The sequence below is a fragment of the Spermophilus citellus genome, assembly GCF_964194105.1.
Source record: "Spermophilus citellus genome assembly, chromosome: 5".
Lineage (NCBI taxonomy): Eukaryota > Metazoa > Chordata > Mammalia > Rodentia > Sciuridae > Spermophilus > Spermophilus citellus.
The window spans coordinates 137,479,402-137,493,664 of NC_138186.1; positions in this window are offsets into that span (position 1 = coordinate 137,479,402).

The following is a 14,263-nucleotide window of genomic DNA, read 5'->3' on the forward strand; positions in this document are numbered from 1 at the left end:
CTTCATTTGTACTTTCCTGAAATTATATACAAAAAAAAAAAAACCCACTAATATTTTACATTGTAACCTCCCCCCTTCTTCTTTCTTGTTTCTGGGATGACTACTTATTAGCTGTGCAACCTAGGACAGGTATTATTAATTTTGTAGAGGTACTGCAGGGCTTAAATGAGTTCATTTATGAAAGATGCTTAGATATTGCTGTTTATGATAAACACCAGAAATGAGTTTGATTTTCAACAAGATTGTAAGGTAAAAAGGAAGAAAATGTGCAACCTGCTTCTCTTTCATTAATGTCTTGGATATACAGTGTATCAATAAATATTTAAATCAATGCATGGATAAAATTAATGACTAAATCATGATAGAACACATGAGGTGCACAGGGTTGAATTAATAAATATGCTCTGGCATTTAACACCTTGAAATATTTTTATGAACATATTAATTTTCCATGATTAAGAAGTAGAACATTTCAAGCCTTCAAAGGATGTAAACATTTTAGATACAGCAAATGTTATTAAACATTAGGGTAACAGTTTAGAATGATTAGTTGAATCTCAAAATACTGATTGAGAATAATAGATGTTTTTCATTAGAAGTTACCTTTGAGATATTTTTTTCAGACTGGAAAACCAAACCTTTAAATTTAGTGTTTTTTTTTTAAATGATTGCTGCCTTGATTTAGCAAAAGCCATGAGTTTGATGATTATGTTAATTGTGGTTGCTTTGCTGTTGAAGAATGTATGCAAAATCACATGTGGAAACTTGAAAAGTTAATTTCATAGAAATATTCTTATGAATATTATCATAGAAATATTTTATGACTATTTTTATGAAGAGCAGACCCTTGGTCAACAGGGGCGGGAAGGAGCTGGGGGAAGGTGACAGAGAAGGTCAAATGACCAGACACAGATAGACAGGAACAGTGGGTACTAGCTCTCTACAGCACAGTGAAGTGGCTGGAGTTTACAACTTATTATGCATTTTCTGAGGAACCAAAGAGAGGAATTCAAATATCTCCAACACAAATCAATGATAAATGTGGAAAGAGATGACAATGTTAATCATCCTGATTCAATCATTAGGCATTTCTATCTATATGGAATTATCACACTGTACCTCATAAATATGTACACTTTTAATAAAAGAATTTAAATAAAAATAGATGTTGGGTTTAATCAAATTATTTTCTGTGCATGTACAAATATGGCAAAATAAATCCCATGATTATGTATAATTATAATGAACCAATATAAAAATTTAACAAAAAATAAATAAATAAGCATGGGAGCAAAACGTTGACATTCTATAATTTTGATATAGTTGTATCAACCTATATTACAGCATAATTATTTTTGGAACTAGCTTCTTTATCATCAAAATATAGAATTTAGCCCAGCACAGTAGCCCACTCCTATAATCCCAGTGGCTCGGGAGGCTGAGGCAGGAAGATTGCAAGTTCAAGCTAGCCTCAGCCACTTAGCAAGGTCCTCAGAATCTTAGTGACACTATGTCTCAAAATAAAAAATAAAAAGGGCTGGGAATGTGGCTTAGTGGTTAAAGCACTCATGGGGTTCAATCCCTGGTACCGCACACACACACACACACACACACACACACACACACACGTATATATTATTCTTATATTGTTTTCAAATTATGAGCCATTTCCTAAACTCTGTACCAATTTATTGTGTGCTTTTTCCTCTCCTTATCCCTCCTTGAAATTATTTCTCTTTCCTTAAGGAAGTTGGTTAAAACTCTGGTTATTGAAAAATTTAGCTTAGAGGAAGTTAAACCATCTGTTAAATACACCAAGTAAATTCCTGAACTCAAAAGATCTGAATATCATCCTTGAAATAGCTGAAACTAAAATATCCAAATAACCGTGTTTCAGAAAAAAAAAAAACATTCAAAGAAATGTAAGTTCACACATAGAACTGGTCCAGATGAAATCACCTGCCCCCACCCAGGAGGAGATGGGCTTCCTGGTTCCACCAGGGAGGGGATCTGCCCTTCTTCCACCTGTCTATTCCATTTGGCCCTCAAGTGATTAGTTGCTGCCCACCCACACTGGGGAGGGCAATCTGTCTACTGGCTCACATGTTCATCTTTTCTGGAAACATTTGCACAGACACACCCAGAAACAATGCTCCATCAGCTATCTTGGTAACCCTTAATCCACTTGATATCTAAGAGTAACCATCAGATTACAGATGCTTTATGTAATTATTTATACTTTTGGCACAATTCAGTATTGAAGCTAGTTTTTAAGTGTAATGGCTTCAGTGCTTCAAACTTGATGTGCCCATCTCTGAACTTACCGCCCTGCCTTTCTAGTCCTAACTGGGAGAGTGGACCACAGCTGTCCTGCAGCCCATCCAGAAATGTACAAGTCGACCTGCCCTGCTTTCTCTTGCTTACTCAGCAACATCCATCAGGCACCTCATTCTCAAGCCAGTCTCCTGTTCCCCCGACCTGACTTCAGCTTGGTCTATAAACTCAGAGGCTAGCATCCTGCCCACAGCTCAGTAAACACTGGAGGAAAGCATGGTGAATCCTTACCTAATACCCTTCACTTCTGCCATTTCGGTCCTAGTTTAGGCCTGCGGCATCTCTCATCTGAACTATTGCAAGAGCTTCTTATTTGAATTTTCTGACTCCATTCATTATCTCATCCCACCTGCATCATAGCCTCTGTTTTCCTTTGCTCCTGTTTTATGGTGAAATGGTATTAAGCTGGGTATATCTCCTGGCATACAACACCCTGATATTTCTTCCCTTTGACTTTACCCGATAGATTTCTTTCTGGAAATGCCTACTCAGTTTTTTTTTTTTAATTTTAAAATTTGTTTTAACTAGTTATACATGACAGTAGAAGGCACTTTGATAGATAATATATAATGGAGTATAATTTCTCATTCTTCTGGTTGTACATGATGTAGAATCCCATCAGTCAAATAGTTATATATGTACATAGGGTAATAATGTCTGATTCATTGGACTATCCTTCCTACCCTAAGACCCACTCCCCTTCCCTCACTCCCCTCTAAGTACTCTAAAGTAACTCTATTTTTCCCTAGTCCCTCCTCATTGTGAAATAGCATCTACATATCAGATAAAATATTTGGCTTTTAGTTTTGGGGAATCCTACTCAGTTTTACTTGCAAACTCCTGCTCTTCCTTTTTGCTCTGCCTGAATAATATATTTTCCAGTAATTTGTTTCCTGAAGCCCAAGGTAGCATTAAATGTCCCTTTACTTTTGACCAGTGTGTGTGTGTGTGTGTGTGTGTGTGTGTGTGTGTGTGTTTATTTATTTTTAACAAGGGATTGAACTCAGTGGCACTTGACCACTGAGCCACATCCCCAGCCCTATTTTTGTATTTTATTTAGAGTCAGGGTTGCACTGAGTTGCTTAGTGCCTTGCTTTTGCTCAGACTGGCTTTGAACTAGTGATCCTCCTGCCTCAGTTTCCCAAGCCACTGGAATTATAGGCATGTACCACTGCACCCAGCTTGCCTGTTGTATTTTGTGCATTTTCCTGAGTATGTTGAATCATATCTATTTTGCTGTTGATCTATATGACTTTCCCTCTATGCTCCTTTGGAGTAGGAATACTTTTTCAGGAATTATTATAAATTCAATGATACACTGAAGTTAGTCCATCATCATTTGCACTTTATTTCATCCCAGTGGGTTGAACAAATAATTTGAATGGCATAGAAATTTAGTATCATCACCAATTTTAAATATGGCCTCCAGGTCTGGAGTCACTGAATACAGCTGTGTACATTGTGCACTGTACTCTTCAGGGGGTAGATACTAGTTTCATAGATAATAATGTGAATGTCCACTCCATCCCTTGAGGCACCCAATCACAGGTACTTCCCTGATGGATCCAGAGGAGACACTCAGTGACTACAATGTTAAACTGTAAGACAGTTCTATTTAAAATTGTAGTTTACTTCAGGTTTTTAAAAATCAGTTTTAGCTGAGTGTTGTGGGTAGTGGTGCTCACCTGTAATCCTAGCAGCTCAAGAGGCTGAGGCAGGAGGATCTTGAGTTCAAAACCAGCCTCGACAGCTTAGCAAGGCCCTGAACAACTTAGGAAGACCCTGTCTCTAAAATAATAAAAGGGCTAGGGTTGTGGCTCAGGGGTTGAGTGCCCCTGAGTTCAATACTCAGTACCAAGAAAAAAAAATCAGTTTTGTACTCAGTAAACAGATATTTCTATTATAATTCATCTGACACTTCCTCTTTTCATAAGAGCACATTTGGTTGAGTGTGGTAGGTTTCTTTCCAGTCCACACCTCACAAGTTGTGAAATGCTTTTCCTTCCTTTCCTGGATTCTATCTCACTGCCTCAAATGAATTTGCAACCCCTGGAACATGAAGTTTATATAGAAGGAGAGATATAAGTCAGTGGATTTCACTAGGAAAAAATAAGCATGGGCTGCTAAGTTATCAGACAAAATCGGAACATAGAATAAAAGAAGATAAAGGCACTGACTCTAAAGAAAGCTGCCAGTGATCAGAGTGCAGCATTCTCCAAATTCTAGAACTAGATTAAATAATCTTAATTTATCTTTAAATACAAAATTTACTTCTCATAAAAAGACATTAATATTCTCTAAACTAAAATCAAAACCTAAATGATAGAGAATTTTAACACAAAAACATGAAAGTCTATATTTAGTAACTAGCATATTATCAACTAAAGGACAATAAACCACACAACTCTTTCAACAAAATAAAATAGTCAAGTAAAAATAGTCATTAGACTTGTGCATTGAAAAGGTACCAAATATTTAGAATCCAATAACATGGTCAAGTTGGTATGAGGCCTAGTATAGACTTTATATATGGACATCTAAATTTTTTTTTGCTATGTATGAAAGGTATTGATACTGATATTTATAATGACCACCATATTTAGGGTTATGTAAAAGAGCTGTGCTTAACAGCACTTTTAACATTTTATCATTTGAATACTCAAAAGAATTAATTTGTAAGGTAGGAATTATTACAATAACCATATTATGATTGAGGCAACACACAAGTGGAGAGGTAAAGGAAATGAGAAAGAAGTAAATGGAAAATTAATTAAAAGTGGAAATGAATGACACCAATATTGTCTTTACTTGGAAATGATGTTAAGCATTGACCAGCTCAGAAAGTTCTCTCTCTTTAGATATAGTCAGGAAAGATCTGATCCACTGATCTCACAACCCACCTAAATGAGTAAATATTCTAGATATTCACTTTGGCCCAGATGGAAACAGAATTTGCCAAGTCATCTTGAACGGGGAAGTTTCACTGTTTCACTATTAGACAACTACACGTGAGATCAACCTAAAAGCAACCTTCTTCCTTGTGAACTCCCAGATCACTTCCTTCAGCCCACCATGCTGCCATTAGTGTCACAGAGGCCTCAAGACCCCATTTATTTAGACAAATAAGCTTCTGATCCTTGGCAATGTTTTCCATTTGTTCCAGTCATCCAAACATAGGGCCAGTTGGCTACCATTCTCTATTCACAGAATCTACCTGTTGCTAAGTTTAAAGGCTCTTTCAAGATAAAATATGGAAAACCGTTTGGGATACAAAGTAGATAGATGTAATGTAGAGAAATATAGGTGTCCAAAAACATGAAAAATGTTCATGTTTGATTTGCAATTAGAGAAATGCAAATCAAAACCACTCTAATATTTCATCTCCAGTCAGAATGGCAGCTATTATGCATACAAACAACAATAAATGTTGGCAAGGATGAGGGGGAAAAGATACGCTCATACACTGCTGGTGGGACTGCAAATTGATGCAGCCAATGTGGAAAGCAGTATGGAGATTTCTTGGAAAATTGGGAATGGAACCACCATTTGACCCATCTATCTCTTTCCTTGGTATATACCCAAAGGACTTAAAAACAGCATACTACAGGGACACACCCACAACAATGTTCATAGCAGCACAATTCACAATAGCTAAATTGTGGAACCAACCTAGATGCCCTTCAATAGATGAATGCATAAAAAAATGTGGCATGTATACACAATGGAATATTACTCAGCAATCAAAGAGAATAAAATCATGGCATTTGTAGGTAAATGGATGGAGTTAGAAAAGATAATGCTAAGTGAAGTTAGCCAATCCCCCCTAAAACTGCCAAATGTTTTCTTTGATATAAGGAGGCTGATTCATAGTGGGATAGGGAGAGGGAGCATGGGAGGAATAGACGAACTCTACATAGGGCAGAGGGGTGGGAGGGGAAGGGAGAGGGCATGGGGTCATTAATGATGGTTGAATGTGATGATCATTATTATCCAAAGTACACATATGAAGACACGAATTGGTGTGAATATACTATGTATACAACCAGGGGGAAAAAATAAAGAAAAAAGGGTAAGATTTCAGAGTACAAAGGAAAGGTGGTAGACTTATGAAGACAGGATTGAGAGTGTCAGAAAGTGAGAATATAAGAGATTGATTTCCAGTAAGTGAGGAAGAGGATCAAGATTTAGACAGATTCCCTGTCATCTATCTTTATATCTATATCTGTATCACTTTCATATTCCTTGGTCACTGTTAATGTACTTCTACTTTGGTTGAATTTGGCAGACCATATTTTTACTAAATTCTATATAATGACAACTGTCATTACCACTGTCAGTGGCTAAATATAAACAACATCAAAAAATCTCAAAAATAAATAAGAAAATAAATAAAGCCTGGTTGAGTTTTTCACTGCTGCTTAGACTTGATTTCACCGCAGAAACCACTTTCAGTTTGGGGACTAGTGACAACTGCCTGACATCTTTACTATCCCTCTCTCGGGTAAAGAGCACCTAAAACGAGGTCCCAAAGTGTAACAAAACAAAGTAAAAAAATTCAAAAAGATAGTGGTCCAGTGACAATTATGAGATGAATACCTATAGGATAATTCATCTCATGTATTGATAAAGTAAAGATAGTTGCCTGAAAGTTAGATAGAACCAGAATAAGGGAAGATATTGTCTAGGTTTGAGGTGAATGCCAGAGGAAGGCTTGTAGGATGGGAGAGTATAGCATAATATACAGGATATATTAGGGTGTTGGTGAGGGAGGCCAGGGATGTCTTTAAAATGGCTACGCTCTATAATAAAATCTTCCTACATAAATCATATGTATGAGTTCATATTGCTGTCAACCTAACAAAAATTTTTATGTCAACATAATAATAATTTTATTATGTACATGAATAATAAAAATTACCAATATTAGAACTTGAGTGGATACAGTGATATTCAGTCATATAGTTATTTTGGGGGGGATGGTCTACAACTTGGAGAGGGAAGGGGGAAAATTGAATTATATGACTACTGAGTTGGAGGAACATATAAATATTTTATTGAGCAATTATTGTTATGGGGGGATTGTGTAATGGAAGCCCTTGAGCTATAAGAACTGAAAGCTAGGAATTTATAGCAATAAGTGAGAAGACAAAAGAGAACTTTTGGATGCACAAATTTCATTGGTGGAAAGGATAGTCTTGAGATTTCCCCTGGATGTGCCGAGTGGGTTTGGTTATTCAGGTACTGCCTTTTCATTGGAAGAATTTGGAAGAAAAGAAAACCAGTTATGCAATACCAGTGTCACAATCTTTACCACTTCCAGAGCCTCCTGATCACCGTGTACCAAAATTACTCCTCTACACCCCTTCTTCCTATTAAGAATCTGAAGACAAGATTATTTGCTGACATTATTACCAAAAGCATTAGCATAATACAAATGAGTTTAGCTTTCTGCAGAAGTCATTTAAACAGGATATTTTTTTTTTGGAATACAGCTACAGTAACAGAGAATAAAAATTAACTTAAGCCATGACCAAATAGGAAAGGAATTTGTAACCCCATCAAGGATATTAACATATTAAATTCATGAGCAGAAAAAATAGGGTTTGCCTGGGACCCCAAAACACAGAAGCCACCACAGCTAATATCGTATTGCAGCTGTTTCCATTAAAATCAGAAGCATAAGAAAGCTGCTTACTATCCTCAGCAGCATTCGACCTTGCTCTGTGTTTTCTGTTCAACATAATAATACCCAAAGGGCAAATGAGACATACAACAATTATAAAAGAGAAGACAATATTGACATCATAACCAGAAAATAAGACTTTGACTAGAAAATTCAAGAGAACTTACTTTAAAAATTTATTCACGTTTGAGACTTTATATAAGACAAATATTTAAAATGATAAGCTTTTGCCATGCACTGATGTAGGACACTAACCAGCTTTAAAAAATCAAGACGTATGTAGATGTTGGTGTGTCTGAATGTGTGTGCTTCTGTGTTCATTCGTATACGTTTACAACTCTTCATGGTTAGGCATATTTTCCCTTCAGAGGGGCATCTGAGACAATACCTGGACATCAAGGCATACTAGGCCCTGCAATAATTAGTGGCTAATTGTGTGACATGGAGAAAACAAGAGCGAAGACGTACAGGTAAGAGATGCTTAATGGGGCTGGGTTTGGGGTTTAGTGATAGAGCACTTGTCTAGCAGGTGTCTAGTACTGGGTTCTAGCCTCAGCACCACATAAAACTAATTAAATAAAAGAAAGGTTAAAAAATACAATATCATAAAAAAGAGGTGCCTAGTGTATTTAATAAACAGGAAGTCCAACAACAGACAGCAGGGTGCATTTGGGGAAGAGTCCTTGAGGATGGAGTTGCTGAGATGGTCAGAAGAGGATCAGAGGGCCTTGTTGTGCTAGAAGGGACATGATCACTTCTGCTCAGAAGCATCTGAGGGCCATTTGAAGGGTGGTTTGTGGGGATGTAAAAGTGAAAGCAAGAGAGCAGCAGGAGGCTCCAGCGTCAACCACAGCAACAGATGATAGCTGAACTTGGATGGCAGTGGTAGACGTGGAACAGAGGTGACGGGCTGGGATAGGTTTTAGGAGTAGAAGTAACAGGACATAGAAGCGGAAGGAAAGGGAAGAAAGAAGTATAGTGCCTAGATTTTTGGTTTGAGGAACTAAGGTTATAGTAGGAGGTGCCACTTATTGAAAAGGAAAAGATCTGTTAGAATTGAGGGGAAAGCGGGAATTGTGTTTTAAACCTGTCCAGTTTGAGGGATATTTATTACAAATTTAAAAGGAGATTTACAGAAGGCATCTGTATATATGGATCTAGAGCAAAAGGGAGATGTCAGAGGAAGCATCCTGAGTTGTCCAACATTTAGGATTAGCCAGAGAAGGTTCTGGAAAAGATAATGAAGATGGCAGTTGAGGTGGTTGGAGACCCATGGAAGTGGGTGTTTCTGGGGTACTTAACTGTATTGAACAACATGCTGAGATATGACGATAGTTGTGAGCAGAGAAGTGACTGCGGGATTTGACACCATGGGGGGCATCTGTAATGACCTGAATGGTCTGGTGAAGATGTGCAGCCAAGTGGGCTTTATAGAAACGGAGGATGAGAAGACGCAGGCTGTGAGGATGGACAGGTTTTAGAGAGAAGTCCTGCTGAGAAGGGAAAGGACAGTAGCTGAAGGGACAACCAAGAGGTTGTTTGTGGTTGTGTTAGTTGGAGAGAGAGAGTAGAACAGTGCTGCAAGCCAATACGGAGGAGGAAATATCTCTGTGTGTCTGAGGGGACAGGACTCAGACTCTGAGGAGATCTTCTAGTACTGTAGCAGAAGATAGGGGAGAAAGTAAAGCAGCTTGGTAATATAATGATTATTGTGCTTATTTTGCTTATTTCCTCAATAGAGTTAAAGACAAGAAAGGGCAGTGCTATATGTGTGTGTGTGTGTGTGTGTGTGTGTGTGTGTGTGTGTGTGTGTGTAGGGTATTAAAGGGATGAAGGGTTTGAAGATTGCTAAGAAGGTGAGAACAAGCCCTCTGGGAAAGTAGGAAAGCAATCCTGCTGGGGATATGTATTAATATTTACTAGGATTATGACCTGGGTCTTGCTAGAGGGGTTCACCATTAAAAAATATTTTACTGCAATATTTGACACTGCAAAAGTGTACATGTTGTGCATGTGTAAATTATGCATTATATATGATAAAACAAAGATTGATGGTCCCAGCACCCACCAGAGACCTCTGTTTTGGAACTTGACCATACTGCTGATGCCCTGTGTGCTCCTCAATGCCCACTATTAGTAGAATAAATACTATTCTGAAATGTATTTCGTAACCTATGTATGAACCAGTGGTCCAGTATATCCTAATACCTTTCTACATGATTGTTTTTTGAGTGACTACTATTCATTATATTGTTAAATTAACTTGGAGCAATTATCAATTCGACTGGAAGCTAAGTTTAATTTAATATAGAATTTCAAGTAGCTCATATTTAATTCCTTTAAAATTACACCTTAAAAAGCAGACTTCTGTGAGATGATAAACAGAAGAAGGATAGGTTTCAATAAATCTTCCATTTGCACCAGACTCAGGCTTGCATCACATTCAATATTACAGAGCAAGTGTGTGATTGAGTCTATACACTTTGGTGGAAGGAAATAGCACATTTATTTATTATTTTAAATCAATATAAAACTTGCTCTAACGTCCTATACTATGAGAGAGGTGAGAAACTCAGTCTTAGTCTTTAGAGCTCTGAGGTCTGAGCTTGGGACCAGCCTCTCTGGACCCAGAGGACATTAGACTCCTATATGCTGCGACTTCCCTGGGGCTCTGCCTTGGACCTGTGCTCAGGTTTCTGCACATACAACTCTGTTCTCTTCCTTCTCTTGGGAAATCTTTGCACTTCTCCTTGTTAATCCCAAAGGCACTACTACTACTTTATCATTTCTTACCTCATGATGCACTTATCATTAGAATGTCAAAGAGTTGAGCTAGGAAAATTCTCAAATCCTTTCTTCTTTCCAACCTGCTGCAAATGTGCTCTAAGGTATGAAGCAAAGCCCTCCCCACTTCTTGGAATTGGTGGTGGAAAGAAAGGGGCAACATATTTAAACAAATTGCTTTCTCAGGAAAGCTAAATAATTTTACTTAAGGCATCCATATGTTACTGAAGAAAATATTTTAAAAAGAAAAGAAAGAGAAAAAAGATATTGCAACCTATAAGTCACTAGATTTTGATCTTGTTTTTTCAGTCTCATACTAAAAATTCTTGGATGCCTCATTTAGTTCATCTACTTCTTTTTACAGGTGCAGCAAGTGACTTGCAGAGGATTTTGATTGAGAAGAAGCCAGATTCTCTGATTTCTTAGCTCCATGATCTTGGCAAGTTCAATAATCTCTCTAAACTCAACTCCTTCATCTTTGAAATGAAGATCACTTTACTTACCATTAGGGGTCACTGGGAAGGTTTACAGAGGTTTCATGCTTTTGTACTATCTCATTCAGAGACTGGTATCTAGAAGACACTGGTATCTAGAAACACTGTGGGTTTCTCCCCTTGCTCAAAGCCATATATGCAATGTGTGGCAGATCCAGAATGAGAGGCCAGGCTCCTCCTTCTAGTGCAGCTTTTTTCCTATTGCACCATCAGTACCATCGTCCAAGAAAGGCCTTGAAATATGGACAACCAGGCCATATTTACAACAGACAAATCTGTCACCAGCAGACAGGCAGAGTGGATTCTCAGTGTGAGAAAAACAGCATGTCATTTATCAATCAACCCTTTTTATTTAAAAGATTTATGATAGTTGCAAAAACACTTGGCAACGTCAATGGCCTTTGTGACTGAGCTGCAGGGGGTGGGGCCAAGATCTGACAGTAGCAAAGGTCAGGCTCTCAGATGGTATTTTTCTCAAGTTGGCACTCTTATCCCCAAAGATGAGCCAAGCGGTCAGCAGGCACTCAATTAGCAAGTCTGTCATGCTCTGGGATGAGTGGAAACAAGGCCAAGTTTTGGATCTCCTCTCCTTATGCACAGACATGTTCCAAAAGCAGAAAATAATGTGTCAAGATGGCCAAGTCCACCTCTGATTCCAACGAACTAACTCCCAATGGGTGTGACCTGTCACTGGGGCAATTAGGAATGACCCCCAGCCTGACCCCCATCACTAGCAAGGGAACAATTCCACTAGAGAATCTTCCTGATAGAGGGCCACCTGTGTCCTGCGAAGTGAAGGATAGCATATTCATTACATATCATAGAGTTAAATCAGATACACATTTATTAATTCACTTAGTCACTCAACCAGCATTATCAAACTTGGGGTTTTGTAAACAAATATTTTCAAACTTACCGCTTGTCAGCAAATTAGTTCCTTTGGCTATTAAAACAGAAGCTAACATTTATTGATTCAATGCATTAAGCACTTTATATGAATTATCTCTTTAATTATCACAAAACCACTTATGAGATGTTTTCTAGTATCTCTGCTCTACAGATGATGAAAATGAGGTTCATATTACTAGGGTCCCATAGTGGCAAGGCCAGGATTTGAATCTTGATTTGTCTATGTTTAAGCACTTGTAATACTACCTTTCAGGGCTCCAACCTAGCACATAGGACTTTTTCTGTGACACTTCATTTTAAAAAAGAATAATACTAATTGCAGTTGTAGCAAATGTGTGTGCGTGTGTGTGTGTGTGTGTGTGTGTGTGTGTAAGTGACCTTTTTTGTTTTTTGTATCAGGGATTGAACCCAAGGATGCTCAACCACTGAGCCACATTCCCAGTCCTATTTTTGTACTTTATTTAGAGACAGGATCTCACTGAGTTGCTTAGCACTTCACTTTTGCTGAGACTGGCTTTGAACTCACGATTTTCCTGCCTCAGGCTCTCAAGCCTCTGGGATTACAGGCATTTGCCACTGTGCCTGGCTTGTATTTCATTTTGAGACATGTCTCACTAAGTTGCTTATGGCCTTGCTAAGTTGCCAAGGCTGGCTTTCAACTCACATCTTTCTGCCTCAGTTTCCAGAGGTGCTGGGATTATAGGCATGAACAACTGCACCTGACAGAAGTAACATTTTTGATGACTGTATTTCTCATAAGCGACATGGGCACCTATTCAGAAACATTCAAAGGAAAAAAATTACCATCCCCCCATACACGGCAAAGTCCTAGTCTTACAACAGCACTTGTTATAGTAACTTTCTGCCTGAAAGAGTGTCATCAATCTTGCTAAATAAGTGTCATGTTGGAGGTGATCTAAAATGTAAATTTATTCAACCCTAAGCCAGAAAACTCATTATATAAAATGCTGGTCATAGTCAAGCGAGAGCAGCACCTAAAAATTAACCTGTTCATGTTGGTAGTGGGGAAGTACCAGTTTTCACAACTTCATACCTGTGTATCACCTTCTGGAGCAGGTGGTTGGATATAGAAGAAATAACACATGTAGTCTGGATATCATGGTACCAATCCTGATGCTATGTAAGATTAGGGCCTTCCCAAGTCAAATATTCTACATAAATCTCCGTTTCTCCCCATTAATATGTTTGAGAACATCCTCCTAATGTAGCTCCTCAAAAATCAGAAGACTCTTAATATCATGAAAGTTTCCCCCATAGAACTCACTCAATAATATGCAGAGAGGATTGTCTTATCCTCTACTAAACTTAATGAGGTTAGTGACCATGTGACCAAGACTTATATCTAATCTAAAAGGCAGAGACAGTTATACAATATATGTTCAATAATACTGCATTGGCTTCCTATTGCTGTAATAACAGATTACCATATAGTCTGTGGCTTAAACAACACAAATTTATTCTATTGTAGTTCTGGAGTCAGAAGTCCAAAATGATTTAACTGGGTTAAAACCAAGGTATCTATAGGGCTGAATCCTTCTGGAAGCTTTAGGGCAGAATTTGTTTCTTTGTCTTTTCTAGAATTCTTTCATTTATGGTTCCTTCCACCATCTTCCAAGCAAGAAGAGAAACAACTTTAAATATCTGACTTTAAACCTCTAGCCTCCCTCTTTTAAGTATAAGGATCCTGATAATTGCGTCTTGATGGACCCACTATATAATCCAGGAAGACTGCTTTATCTCAAAGTCAGCAACCTTAATTCCATCTGCAACCCTAATTCCCCATTACCCTAAAATATAACACATTTAGCTTTCAGGACATTGTTTTATGGACATCTTTGCTGGTGATGGAGGTGGGGGAGGTGTTGTTAGTCTGATTACCAGAGAGACTAATATATAGAGTAATTAAGGCGAACTCAAGATGTATTTGCACAATTTCGTCTTCTAATTCTACAAAAATTTCTTGGAAATTCTGAAAGGAAGTAAATACTAGGCCTGATTTAATTGGATCTTCTGATTGTGTTTTTGTTTACATCATTTT